Genomic DNA, 16,160 nt, shown 5'->3' on the forward strand with positions numbered 1-16,160 from the left:
TCGAATGTCACCTAGGTATACTGAAGAAGTACACGTATACATGGGAACATTTATTGTCCTGGTTCAGACCCACTTACAGATGAAAACTGTGTGATATGGACAGAACCATGTAATGCCCACCCAGAAACAGAAACGTGCAATGCCCACCCAGAAACATGTAAAGCCCACCCAGAAATAAATGTATAATGCCTACCCAGAAACGTGCAATGCCCACCCAGAAACATGTAATGCCCACCCAGAAACAGAAACGTGCAATGCCCACCCAGAAACAAATGTATAATGCCCAACCTAGAAACGTGTAATGCCCACCCCAGAAACGTGAATGCCCACCCAAGAAGCAGAAACGTGCAATGCCCACCCAGAAACCAGAAACGTGCATTGCCTCACCCAGAAACAAATGTTAATGCCCACCCAGAAACAATGTGTAATGCCCACCCAGAAAACAATGTATAATGCCCACACCAGAAACGTGCAAATGCCCACCCAAAAAATAAATGTGTAATGCCCACCCAGAAACGTAAAATGCCCACCATATACTGGTACATAAGTACTGATCTAAACTCGGTGCTGCCGTTTTTATGACCATTCTTTTGCTTTATTGAATGGTCATACGCTTTTGTCCATCTTTTTGTTTTTAGTGCACGGTTCCTCAATAAATTGGTTTGTATATCTTATCTTCTTACTTTGTTGGAGTACTTTTTTTTTTTTTCAGTACTATGAGTGTAAGTACTGATCTAACCTCTAATAAACAGACTCACTGTACTAATGATATACTGGTACATAAGTACTGATCTAACCTCTAATAAACAGACTCACTGTACTGACCATATACTGGTACATAAGTACTGATCTAACCTCTAAATAAACAGACTCACTGTACTGACCATATACTGGTACATAAGTACTGATCTAACCTCTAATAAACAGACTCACTGTACTAATGATATACTGGTACATAAGTACTGATCTAACCTCTAATAAACAGACTCACTGTACTGACCATATACTGGTACATAAGTACTGATCTAACCTCTAATAAACAGACTCACTGTACTGATGATATACTGGTACATAAGTACTGATCTAACCTCTAATAAACAGACTCACTGTACTGACCATATACTGGTACATAAGTACTGATCTAACCTCTAATAAACAGGCTCACTGTACTGATGATATACTGGTACATAAGTACTGATCTAACCTCTAATAAACAGACTCACTGTACTAATGATATACTGGTACATAAGTACTGATCTAACCTCTAATAAACAGACTCACTGTACTGACCATATACTGGTACATAAGTACTGATCTAACCTCTAATAAACAGACTCACTGTACTGATGATATACTGGTACATAAGTACTGATCTAACCTCTAATAAACAGACTCACTGTACTGATGATATACTGGTACATATGTACTGATCTAACCTCTAATAAACAGACTCACTGTACTAATGATATACTGGTACATAAGCACTGATCTAACCTCTAATAAACAGACTCACTGTACTGACGATATACTGGTACATAAGTACTGATCTAACCTCTAATAAACAGACTCACTGTACTGACCATATACTGGGTACATAGTACTGATCTAACCTCTAATAAACCATACTCACTGTACTGACCATATACTGGTACATAAGTACTGATCTACCTCTAATAAACAGACTCACTGTACTGACGATAATACTGGTACATAAGTACTGATCTAACCTCTAATAAACAGACTCACTGTACTGACCATATACTGGTACATAAGTACTGATTCTAACCTCTAATAAACATACTCACCTGTACTGATGATATACTGGTACATAAGTACTGATCTAAAACCTCTAATAAACAGACTCACTGTACTGACCATATACTGGTACATAAGTACTGATCTAACCTCTAATAAAACATACTCACTGTACTGACCATATACTGGTACATAACGTTACTGATCTAACCTCTAATACACAGACTCACTGTACTAAATGATATACTGGTACATAAGTACTGATCTAAACCTCTAATAAACAGACTCACTGTACTAATGATATACTGGTACATAAGTACTGATCTAACCTCTAATAAACAGACTCACTGTACTATGAATACTGGTACAAAGTACTGATCTTACCTCTAATAAACAGACTCACTGTACTAATGATATACCTGGTACATAAGTTCTGATCTAACCTCTAATAAACAGACTCACTGTACTAATGATATACTGGTACATACGTACTGATCTAACCTCTAATAAACAGACTCACTGTTACTAATGATATACTGGTACATAAGTACTGATCTAACCTCTAATAACAGACTCACTGTACTAATGATATACTGGTACATAAGTACTGATCTAACCTCTAATAAACAGACTCACTGTACTAATGATATACTGGTACATAAGTACTGATCTATCCTCTAATAAACAGACTCACTGTACTGACCATATACTGGTACATAAGTACTGATCTAACCTCTAATAAACAGACTCACTGTACTGACCATATACTGGTACATAAGTACTGATCTAACCTCTAATAAACAGACTCACTGTACTAATGATATACTGGTACATAAGTACTGATCTAACCTCTAATAAACAGACTCACTGTACTGATGATATACTGGTACATAAGTACTGATCTAACCCCTAATAAACAGACTCACTGTACTGACCATATACTGGTACATAAGTACTGATCTAACCTCTAATAAACAGACTCACTGTACTGACCATATACTGGTACATAAGTACTGATTCTAACCTCTAATAAACAGGCTCACTGTACTGACGATATACTGGTACATAAGTACTGATCTAACCTCTAATAAACAGGCTCACTGTACTGACGATATACTGGTACATAAGTACTGATCTAACCTCTAATAAACAGACTCACTGTACTGAAGATATACTGGTACATAAGTACTGATCTAACCTCTAATTAATAACAGACTCACTGTACTGATGATATACTGGTACATAAGTACTGATCTAACCTCTAATAAACAGGCTCACTGTACTGACGATATACTGGTACATAAGTACTGATCTAACCTCTAATAAACAGACTCACTGTACTAATGATATACTGGTACATAAGTACTGATCTAACCTCTAATAAACAGACTCACTGTACTAATGATATACTGGTACATAAGTACTGATCTAACCTCTAATAAACAGACTCACTGTACTAATGATATACTGGTATATAAGTACTGATCTAACCTCTAATAAACAGACTCACTGTACTGATGATATACTTGTACATAAGTACTGATCTAACCTCTAATAAACAGACTCACTGTACTAATGATATACTGGTACATAAGTACTGATCTAACCTCTAATAAACAGACTCACTGTACTAATGATATACTGGTACATAAGTACTGATCTAACCTCTAATAAACAGACTCACTGTACTAATGATATACTGGTACATAAGTACTGATCTAACCTCTAATAAACAGACTCACTGTACTGATGATATACTGGTACATAAGTACTGATCTAACCTCTAATTAATAAACAGACTCACTGTACTGATGATATACTGGTACATAAGTACTGATCTAACCTCTAATAAACAGACTCACTGTACTGACCATATACTGGTACATAAGTACTGATCTAACCTCTAATAAACAGACTCACTGTACTGACCATATACTGGTACATAAGTACTGATCTAACCTCTAATAAACAGACTCACTGTACTAATGATATACTGGTACATAAGTACTGATCTAACCTCTAATAAACAGACTCACTGTACTGATGATATACTGGTACATAAGTACTGATCTAACCTCTAATAAACAGACTCACTGTACTGACCATATACTGGTACATAAGTACTGATCTAACCTCTAATAAAACAGACTCACTGTACTGACCATATACTGGTACATAAGTACTGATCTAACCTCTAATAAACAGACTCACTGTACTGACCATATACTGGTACATAAGTACTGATCTAACCTCTAATAAACAGACTCACTGTACTGACGATATACTGGTACATAAGTACTGATCTAACCTCTAATAAACAGACTCACTGTACTGATGATATACTGGTACATAAGTACTGATCTAACCTCTAATTAATAAACAGACTCACTGTACTGATGATATACTGGTACATAAGTACTGATCTAACCTCTAATAAACAGGCTCACTGTACTGACGATATACTGGTACATAAGTACTGATCTAACCTCTAATAAACAGACTCACTGTACTAATGATATACTGGTACATAAGTACTGATCTAACCTCTAATAAACAGACTCACTGTACTAATGATATACTGGTACATAAGTACTGATCTAACCTCTAATAAACAGACTCACTGTACTAATGATATACTGGTATATAAGTACTGATCTAACCTCTAATAAACAGACTCACTGTACTGATGATATACTGGTACATAAGTACTGATCTAACCTCTAATAAACAGACTCACTGTACTGACCATATACTGGTACATAAGTACTGATCTAACCTCTAATAAACAGGCTCACTGTACTGACGATATACTGGTACATAAGTACTGATCTAACCTCTAATAAACAGACTCACTGTACTAATGATATACTGGTACATAAGTACTGATCTAACCTCTAATAAACAGACTCACTGTACTGACGATATACTGGTACATAAGTACTCACCTAACCTCTAATAAACAGACTGACTGTACTGACGATATACTGGTACATAAGTACTGATCTAACCTCTAATAAACAGACTCACTGTACTGACCATATACTGGTACATAAGTACTGATCTAACCTCTAATAAACAGGCTCACTGTACTGACGATATACTGGTACATAAGTACTGATCTAACCTCTAATAAACAGACTGACTGTACTGACGATATACTGGTACATAAGTACTGATCTAACCTCTAATAAACAGACTCACTGTACTAATGATATACTGGTACATAAGTACTGATCTAACCTCTAATAAACAGACTCACTGTACTGATGATATACTGGTACATAAGTACTGATCTAACCTCTAATAAACAGGCTCACTGTACTGACGATATACTGGTACATAAGTACTGATCTAACCTCTAATAAACAGACTCACTGTACTGATGATATACTGGTACATAAGTACTGATCTAACCTCTAATAAACAGACTCACTGTACTGATGATATACTGGTACATAAGTACTGATCTAACCTCTAATAAACAGACTCACTGTACTAATGATATACTGGTACATAAGTACTGATCTAACCTCTAATAAACAGACTCACTGTACTGACCATATACTGGTACATAAGTACTGATCTAACCTCTAATAAACAGACTCACTGTACTGACCATATACTGGTACATAAGTACTGATCTAACCTCTAATAAACAGACTCACTGTACTGATGATATACTGGTACATAAGTACTGATCTAACCTCTAATAAACAGACTCACTGTACTGATGATATACTGGTACATAAGTACTGATCTAACCTCTAATAAACAGACTCACTGTACTGACGATATACTGGTACATAAGTACTGATCTAACCTCTAATAAACAGACTCACTGTACTGACGCTCTTACTCTTAAATATGTACTGATCTAACCTCTAATAAACAGACTCACTGTACTGACCATATACTGGTACATAAGTACTGATCTAACCTCTAATAAACAGACTCACTGTACTGACGATATACTGGTACATAAGTACTGATCTAACCTCTAATAAACAGACTCACTGTACTGACGATATACTGGTACATAAGTACTGATCTAACCTCTAATAAACAGGCTCACTGTACTGACGATATACTGGTACATAAGTACTGATCTAACCTCTAATAAACAGTCTCACTGTACTGACCATATACTGGTACATAAGTACTGATCTAACCTCTAATAAACAGACTCACTGTACTGACCATATACTGGTACATAAGTACTGATCTAACCTCTAATAAACAGATTCACTGTACTGACCATATACTGGTACATAAGTACTGATCTAACCTCTAATAAACAGACTCACTGTACTGACCATATACTGGTACATAAGTACTGATCTAACCTCTAATAAACAGACTCACTGTACTAATGATATACTGGTACATAAGTACTGATCTAACCTCTAATAAACAGACTCACTGTACTGACGATATACTGGTACATAAGTACTGATCTAACCTCTAATAAACAGACTCACTGTACTAATGATATACTGGTACATAAGTACTGATCTAACCTCTAATAAACAGACCTCACTGTACTGACCATATACTGGTACATAAGTACTGATCTAACCTCTAATAAACAGACTCACTGTACTAATGATATACTGGTACATAAGTACTGATCTAACCTCTAATAAACAGGCTCACTGTACTGACGATATACTGGTACATAAGTACTGATCTAACCTCTAATAAACAGACTCACTGTACTGACCATATACTGGTACATAAGTACTGATCTAACCTCTAATAAACAGACTCACTGTACTGACGATATACTGGTACATAAGTACTGATCTAACCTCTAATAAACAGACTCACTGTACTGACGATATACTGGTACATAAGTACTGATCTAACCTCTAATAAACAGACTCACTGTACTAATGATATACTGGTACATAAGTTACTGATCTAACCTCTAATAAACAGACTCACTGTACTGACCATATACTGGTACATAAGTACTGATCTAACCTCTAATAAACAGACTGACTGTACTGACGATATACTGGTACATAAGTACTGATCTAACCTCTAATAAACAGACTCACTGTACTAATGATATACTGGTACATAAGTACTGATCTAACCTCTAATAAACAGACTCACTGTACTGATGATATACTGGTACATAAGTACTGATCTAACCTCTAATAAACAGGCTCACTGTACTGACGATATACTGGTACATAAGTACTGATCTAACCTCTAATAAACAGACTCACTGTACTGATGATATACTGGTACATAAGTACTGATCTAACCTCTAATAAACAGACTCACTGTACTAATGATATACTGGTACATAAGACTGATCTAACCTCTAATAAACAGACTCACTGTACTGACCATATACTGGTACATAAGTACTGATCTAACCTCTAATAAACAGGACTCACTGTACTGACCATATACTGGTACATAAGTACTGATCTAACCTCTAATAAACAGACTCACTGTACTGATGATATACTGGTACATAAGTACTGATCTAACCTCTAATAAACAGACTCACTGTACTGATGTTATACTGGTACATAAGTACTGAGATCTAACCTCTAATAAACAGGACTCACTGTACTGACCATATACTGGTACATAAGTACTGATCTAACCTCTAATAAACAGACTCACTGTACTGACGATATACTGGTACATATGTACTGATCTAACCTCTAATAAACAGACTCACTGTACTGACCATATACTGGTACATAAGTACTGATCTAACCTCTAATAAACAGACTCACTGTACTGACAATATACTGGTACATAAGTACTGATCTAACCTCTAATAAACAGACTCACTGTACTGACGATATACTGGTACATAAGTACTGATCTAACCTCTAATAAACAGGCTCACTGTACTGACGATATACTGGTACATAAGTACTGATCTAACCTCTAATAAACAGGCTCACTGTACTGACCATATACTGGTACATAAGTACTGATCTAACCTCTAATAAACAGACTCACTGTACTGACCATATACTGGTACATAAGTACTGATCTAACCTCTAATAAACAGATTCACTGTACTGACCATATACTGGTACATAAGTACTGATCTAACCTCTAATAAACAGACTCACTGTACTGACCATATACTGGTACATAAGTACTGATCTAACCTCTAATAAACAGGCTCACTGTACTGACGATATACTGGTACATAAGTACTGATCTAACCTCTAATAAACAGGCTCACTGTACTGACCATATACTGGTACATAAGTACTGATCTAACCTCTAATAAACAGACTCACTGTACTGACCATATACTGGTACATAAGTACTGATCTAACCTCTAATAAACAGATTCACTGTACTGACCATATACTGGTACATAAGTACTGATCTAACCTCTAATAAACAGACTCACTGTACTGACCATATACTGGTACATAAGTACTGATCTAACCTCTAATAAACAGACTCACTGTACTAATGATATACTGGTACATAAGTACTGATCTAACCTCTAATAAACAGACTCACTGTACTGACGATATACTGGTACATAAGTACTGATCTAACCTCTAATAAACAGACTCACTGTACTAATGATATACTGGTACATAAGTACTGATCTAACCTCTAATAAACAGACTCACTGTACTGACCATATACTGGTACATAAGTACTGATCTAACCTCTAATAAACAGACTCACTGTACTAATGATATACTGGTACATAAGTACTGATCTAACCTCTAATAAACAGACTCACTGTACTGATGATATACTGGTACATAAAGTACTGATCTAATCTCTAATAAACAGACTCACTGTACTAATGATATACTGGTACATAAGTACTGATCTAACCTCTAATAAACAGACTCACTGTACTGATGATATACTGGTACATAAGTACTGATCTAACCTCTAATAAACAGACTCACTGTACTGACGATATACTGGTACATAAGTACTGATCTAACCTCTAATAAACAGACTCACTGTACTAATGATATACTGGTACATAAGTACTGATCTAACCTCTAATAAACAGACTCACTGTACTGACCATATACTGGTACATAAGTACTGATCTAACCTCTAATAAACAGACTCACTGTACTGACCATATACTGGTACATAAGTACTGATCTAACCTCTAATAAACAGACTCACTGTACTGATGATATATACTGGTACATAAGTACTGATCTAACCTCTAATAAACAGGCTCACTGTACTGACGATATACTGGTACATAAGTACTGATCTAACCTCTAATAAACAGACTCACTGTACTGACCATATACTGGTACATAAGTACTGATCTAACCTCTAATAAACAGACTCACTGTACTGATGATATACTGGTACATAAGTACTGATCTACCCTCTAATAAACAGGCTCACTGTACTGACCATATACTGGTACATAAGTACTGATCTAACCTCTAATAAACAGACTCACTGTACTGACGATATACTGGTACATAAGTACTGATCTAACCTCTAATAAACAGGCTCACTGTACTGATGATATACTGGTACATAAGTACTGATCTAACCTCTAATAAACAGGCTCACTGTACTGATGATATACTGGTACATAAGTACTGATCTAACCTCTAATAAACAGGCTCACTGTACTGATGATATACTGGTACATAAGTACTGATCTAACCTCTAATAAACAGACTCACTGTACTGATGATATACTGGTACATAAGTACTGATCTAACCTCTAATAAACAGGCTCACTGTACTGACGATATACTGGTACATAAGTACTGATCTAACATCTAATAAACAGACTCGCTGTACTGACCATATACTGGTACATAAGTACTGATCTAACCTCTAATAAACAGGCTCACTGTACTGATGATATACTGGTACATAAGTACTGATCTAACCTCTAATAAACTGCACGGCGCTGGCACAGCAGCACATTATCTGCACGGCGCTGGCACAGCAGCACATTATCTGCACGGCGCTGGCACAGCAGCACATTATCTGCACGGCGCTGGCAGAGCAGCACATTATCTGCACGGCGCTGGCACAGCAGCACATTATCTGCACGGCGCTGGCACAGCAGCACATTATCTGCACGGCGCTGGCAGAGGAATTCACGTGTAAATTTACAAGTTTGATCAACTTTATTTTAGAATAGAGAGAGAATAGAAAAGGCAAAATTGAAATTTTCTACAAAGTATCCAAGAGCTACAGAATGTACCGAAAATAGGGATAGGAATTCTACAACTTGTATAAAATAAAACCCCTTATAGACATTACACAGGCGCTCGTTGTGCTGAGCATTATCCGTTTGGTATAAAAAGCACAATACGTTTGTGAATATAAATCCTCATAGATGGTAGTAATGGATATAGATATTATGCTTCAGTACCTCTTGGAGATGGAAGAATTACTTTGAAGTGCTTGCTGTGCGCGCCTGTGGAGCGCCTGTTGTGCTTGCTGTGCGCTTGTTGTGTGCGCCTGTGGAGCGCTTGTTGTGTGTGCCTGTGGAGCGCCTGTTGTGCTTGCTGTGCACTTGTTGTGCTTGTTGTGTGCGCCTGTGGAGCGCCTGTTGTGCTTGCTGTGCGCCTGTTGTGTGCACCTGTGGAGCGCCTGTTGTGCTTGCTGTGCACTTGTTGTGCTTGTTGTGTGTGCCTGTGGAGCGCCTGTTGTGCTTGTTGTGTGCGCCTGTGGAGCGCCTGTTGTGCGCTTGTTGTGCTTGCTGTGTGCTTGTTATGCGCGCCTGTGGAGCGCCTGTTGCGCTTGTGGTGTGCGCCTGTGGAGTGACTGTTGCGCGCTTGTTTTGTTTTTTTGTTTTTTTTATTTCATCAGATGTTTATATAAACCTACACAAACAATAGCAGAGCTGGGAAGTATTTAGATGTTGTATGCAGTTCTTTAGATTACAGTGGGTGCTGTGTAACGGCTTATAGAGTGCTCTGCCACATTACATGACACATATCAAAATGGAGATAATAAAACAGACATATAAATTACAATATATATGGGTTTTCTGGTAAAAGTAGGCTATAAGAGTTATTGAAACCTCTATCTCATGGTCCTCTGAAATAATTAGGATTGTACCATACACTTCCTTGTTCTATGTGCATATAAAGTGTACTCACCAGTAATTATTTATCATCTGGATATACATACGATTGTTGATGCACATGAACAGGCCCTGTGTATTTACAGATTCTGTGTATATTCTTGGTTGGTTGACAAGGATTCAGTGTAACGGGACAGCAGTGTATCAGTGAATAAATTGTTACACTTGGGTGCGAGTAAAGATTGGTTCATCCGTAAACCAAAATTCCTTCCAAGTGGCCCTTATCTTAGAACTGTGATATGTTAGTTAGGAATCGTAACCTTTGTTACTGATTCCAGTGAGTACTGGCAACGTGAGTTCCTTACTGTTCTATTTGTGAAAGTTTTGTTTCTATCTACTTAATGTGCTTGTATTACGTGTAGTATTATCTCTTCCTAATGTACAGAGTGAATCTAGTGTAACTGAATAATGGTGCGTCCTCTATGGACCATTATTTAACATGAAGTCAAGTCTGTACATTGGATCTTTCAAGGAAACACACGTGCTAGAGATGATGTGTTTAGCTGTTGTTTATCGTTACAATTGTTGCTAACAGTGTTACCATTGTCTTCCGATATGTGAGTTTAGTTAATGTTCGTTTTGTATGTGCTAAACGCAGGGTACTACTAATGCTCACTACGTTCTCTTGATATCTAATATTGAGTATCCATACTCATGTCAAATAATTCTCAGTGTCTTCAGTAAATTAGCCAAGGTAGGATTTGAGCATTTATAGTTGGCGTGTACCAACCACTGTATAATATTGATTTGAGTCGTTATATAACTGATATATTGCTAATCATGCGCTGTTACGGTTGGCGTGTATCAACTATTGTATAATTACGCTCCACCATTCACATTAGCTTGTGTGTACTTAAAGTATCACAGATAGTATTCTCTGACTGTACTGATATTGTAATACACCACCTCGTAACCGTTTTACATTAAAAAGGTTTCTTTGGGCACTGGTATTCTTGCGTCACTTGTCCATCTATGTAGTTAGACTTATCCTTGCCCCCCCTTATATACTTAACAAATGTAGAGGTTCTGAGGTAGGTAAAATAATTGTCAGCACTACTATATTAATCTTTAGCGATCCCCATATATAGGGGTTTTGATCTTTAAGTATAGCAGCTTATGTCATATTTTAACATCCATTTAGCTCGGATAGATTATAAATTAAAATTACAACAACATATGAGACCCCTTAAGGGGGGTTGTGTGGGATGATGGGGTCCCATATCAATTATATAACGACTCAAATCAATATTATACAGTGGTTGGTACACGCCAACTATAAATGCTCAAATCCTACCTTGGCTAATTTACTGAAGACACTGAGAATTATTTGACATGAGTATGGATACTCAATATTAGATATCAAGAGAACGTAGTGAACATTAGTAGTACCCTGCGTTTAGCACATACAAAACGAACATTAACTAAACTCACATATCGGAAGACAATGGTAACACTGTGTAATGTCCCTTTAACTGGAACTCCACCCCTAAAGCCTTTATAACCTCATTCTCACATCAACTCATTGCTTGATTATTTTGTTGCTTTGAGTAGTGCTAACCTTACTCATTTATTTGACAAGTCAAGTCTCTAATTCCTGAAAGGTGTAACTTTGCTCTGTGTTACTTCAAAACCTAGCTACCTAATTATTGCCTAATTTACACCTACCTGTTTGCTGATTCTGGTATTCATCTGAGTCTCCCTGTCAGCCCTGCACTACCTGTTTGGATCTACATTCCTGGCGTATTCATCCGCCTGTTTCCTTTCACACTGAGGATTTCACACGCTGCAGCAGCACGCTAAGGATCTCAGCCGCTGTTCCTGTTCTCTCCTGGAAGTCCGTCTCTCCTAGTATCTACACCGGATCATTCTCCTTTTTGCCTATCTGTTCCACGCTAGAGCTACCGGTCACGCAAGTACTTTTGTTCTGAATACAAATTATTCTGCCGTGCTGCTCTTTTCAATCATGCTTGCTAAATGTGCATTGTCTACACTGTCTGCGGTATACTTTGTCTAAGCAACTTAACTACAGCCTGTACTTACTACTAGCTCTCTGGGTCAATTGCTTCTATGCGTGCATAACTCTACTACCTGCTTCTCAAACCAGCCTAAGTGTATAAACCTGCTTGCTTTGGCCTGCTAAGTGCTGCATATACAGACTTTACATTATTATTATTTGTGCATGCTACTTACCAACTACAGATAAATTAGTATTCAGACTCTCCTAATAAATCTTATTATTTAACTCATTCCACCTATACTTTCATATATATTCCTTTATTCATATATATATATATTCCTACTGCTGGGACTCAATTACTGAAGTAACTGCTGTAATTAATTAACCCTTTTGTTACAGACTTATAACATTAGGTGTTCCACTTTACAGCTACAAATAATCTGTTTTTCATTATATGAGAATTATAAACAGGTTATTACACACTGTTAGCAACAATTGTAACGATAAACAACGGATAAACACATCGTCTCGAACACGTGTGTTTCCTTGAAAGATCCAATGTACAAACTTGACTTCATGTTAAATAATGGTCCATAAAGTTTGCCGATGATACAACTGTGATAGGCCAGATCAGTAACGACGACGAGTCAGCCTACAGAGAGGAAATAATGCACCTGGCTACATTGTGTGCTGAGAATAACCTGGATCTCAATATCAAAAAGACTAAAGAAATCATTATTGATTACAGAAAATCCAAAGGCTGTTTACATCTTCCCATTTACAGAAATGGAACCATGGTCGAACGAGTGTCAAGTTTTTTTACATTTTTGGGCATACATATTTCTGAAGATTTGTCTTGGTCTTTAAATACCTCAGTTTTAGTGAAGAAGGCTCAACAACGTCTCTGTTTTTTAAGATCACTAAAAAAAGTCAATTTATCCACCCAGATTCTGGTTAACTTTTACCGCTGTACTATTGAGAGTATTCTTACAAATTGCATTACTGTATGGTATGGAAACTGTATTACTTCTGATGGTAAAGCTCTGGGACGGGTAGTTAAAACTGTATTACTTCTGACGGTAAAGCCCTGAGACGGGTAGTTAAAACTGTATTACTTCTGACGGTAAAGCCCTGAGACGGGTAGTTAAAACTGTATTACTTCTGACGGTAAAGCCCTGAGACGGGTAGTTAAAACTGTATTACTTCTGACGGTAAAGCCCTGAGACGGGTAGTTAAAACTGTATTACTTCTGACGGTAAAGCCCTGCGACGGGTAGTTAAAACTGTATTACTTCTGATGGTAAAGCCCTGCGACGGGTAGTTAAAACTGTATTACTTCTGATGGTAAAGCCCTGAGACGGGTAGTTAAAACTGTATTACTTCTGATGGTAAAGCCCTGAGACGGGTAGTTAAAACTGTATTACTTCTGATGGTAAAGCTCTGCGACGGGTAGTTAAAACTGTATTACTTCTGATGGTAAAGCTCTGCGACGGGTAGTTAAAACTGTATTACTTCTGATGGTAAAGCCCTGAGACGGGTAGTTAAAACTGTATTACTTCTGATGGTAAAGCCCTGCGACGGGTAGTTAAAACTGTATTACTTCTGATGGTAAAGCCCTGCGACGGGTAGTTAAAACTGTATTACTTCTGATGGTAAAGCCCTGAGACGGGTAGTTAAAACTGTATTACTTCTGATGGTAAAGCCCTGAGACGGGTAGTTAAAACTGTATTACTTCTGATGGTAAAGCCCTGAGACGGGTAGTTAAAACTGTATTACTTCTGATGGTAAAGCCCTGAGACGGGTAGTTAAAACTGTATTACTTCTGATGGTAAAGCCCTGAGACGGGTAGTTAAAACTGTATTACTTCTGATGGTAAAGCCCTGCGACGGGTAGTTAAAACTGTATTACTTCTGATGGTAAAGCCCTGAGACGGGTAGTTAAAACTGTATTACTTCTGATGGTAAAGCCCTGAGACGGGTAGTTAAAACTGTATTACTTCTGATGGTAAAGCCCTGAGACGGGTAGTTAAAACTGTATTACTTCTGATGGTAAAGCCCTGAGACGGGTAGTTAAAACTGTATTACTTCTGATGGTAAAGCCCTGAGACGGGTAGTTAAAACTGTATTACTTCTGATGGTAAAGCCCTGCGACGGGTAGTTAAAACTGTATTACTTCTGATGGTAAAGCCCTGAGACGGGTAGTTAAAACTGTATTACTTCTGATGGTAAAGCCCTGAGACGGGTAGTTAAAACTGTATTACTTCTGATGGTAAAGCCCTGTGACGGGTAGTTAAAACTGTATTACTTCTGATGGTAAAGCCCTGAGACGGGTAGTTAAAACTGTATTACTTCTGATGGTAAAGCCCTGAGACGGGTAGTTAAAACTGTATTACTTCTGATGGTAAAGCCCTGAGACGGGTAGTTAAAACTGTATTACTTCTGATGGTAAAGCCCTGAGACGGGTAGTTAAAACTGTATTACTTCTGATGGTAAAGCCCTGAGACGGGTAGTTAAAACTGTATTACTTCTGATGGTAAAGCTCTGCGACGGGTAGTTAAAACTGTATTACTTCTGATGGTAAAGCTCTGCGACGGGTAGTTAAAACTGTATTACTTCTGATGGTAAAGCCCTGAGACGGGTAGTTAAAACTGCCGAGTATATTATTGGTGTCCAGCTACCTCCTACTGAAGATCTTCAAAGTAGACGTAGTCTCCAAAAGGCTTATCGTATTACCCAAGTTCCCTTATATTTGCCCTATTACCATCTGGGAGGCGATATAGGAGCTTGAAAGTCAAATCAGTCAGACTTCACAATAGCTTTTTCCCTAGAGCCATTACTTTGTTAAACAACCATTCTTCATTGTTTTTCTTATGTCCAGACTTTCTTTTTATCTTTCATTAAATGGACTTTTTTAACCATAAAGCAGGTGTTGAATTAATGGCTGCTTAATTCAACAGTTTACTCTGTCAATGGTCTATATTCACTTCACTTTATTCTGACATGATTCACCTCACATTATACAGTGTAAATTTATCAAATGTCTGTCTTTAGACCGCTGATTCATAACTACTGTTTCTGGCGAGTCTGAAGACTCGCTAGAAACACGGCCCTTCAAGCTCCGTTCGGAGCTTGATAAATGGGCCCCCATAGTGTTTATTCATTCGTCACTATTTCATGTGCTAATGCTTATGTGCGTTATTAAGTACACACAAGTGGGCCCCATAGTGTTTATTCATTCGTCACTATTTCATGTGCTAATGCTTATGTGCGTTATTAAGTACACACAAGTGGGCCCCATAGTGTTTATTAATTCGTCACTATTTCATGTGCTAATGCTTATGTGCGTTATTAAA

The 16,160-nt window shown here is 37.4% G+C and overlaps 2 protein-coding genes across 2 annotated transcripts in view; one reads left to right on the top strand and one right to left on the bottom strand.

Moving 5' to 3' along the window:
• Positions 1-16,160, bottom strand: part of SLC25A16 (solute carrier family 25 member 16) — a gene marked incomplete in the record, with an annotated part of 246,804 nt that overhangs the window by 220,543 nt on the left and 10,101 nt on the right.
• Positions 12,618-16,160, top strand: part of LOC128639727 (biogenesis of lysosome-related organelles complex 1 subunit 2) — a 128,910-nt gene continuing 125,367 nt past the window's right edge. The window contains exon 1 of the mRNA XM_053691843.1: positions 12,618-12,761. The gene's annotated coding sequence lies outside the window, so the exon portion shown is untranslated. The remainder of the gene's footprint in view (positions 12,762-16,160) is intronic.

Source organism: Bombina bombina, chromosome 9 (genome assembly GCF_027579735.1).
Source record: "Bombina bombina isolate aBomBom1 chromosome 9, aBomBom1.pri, whole genome shotgun sequence".
NCBI lineage: Eukaryota > Metazoa > Chordata > Amphibia > Anura > Bombinatoridae > Bombina > Bombina bombina.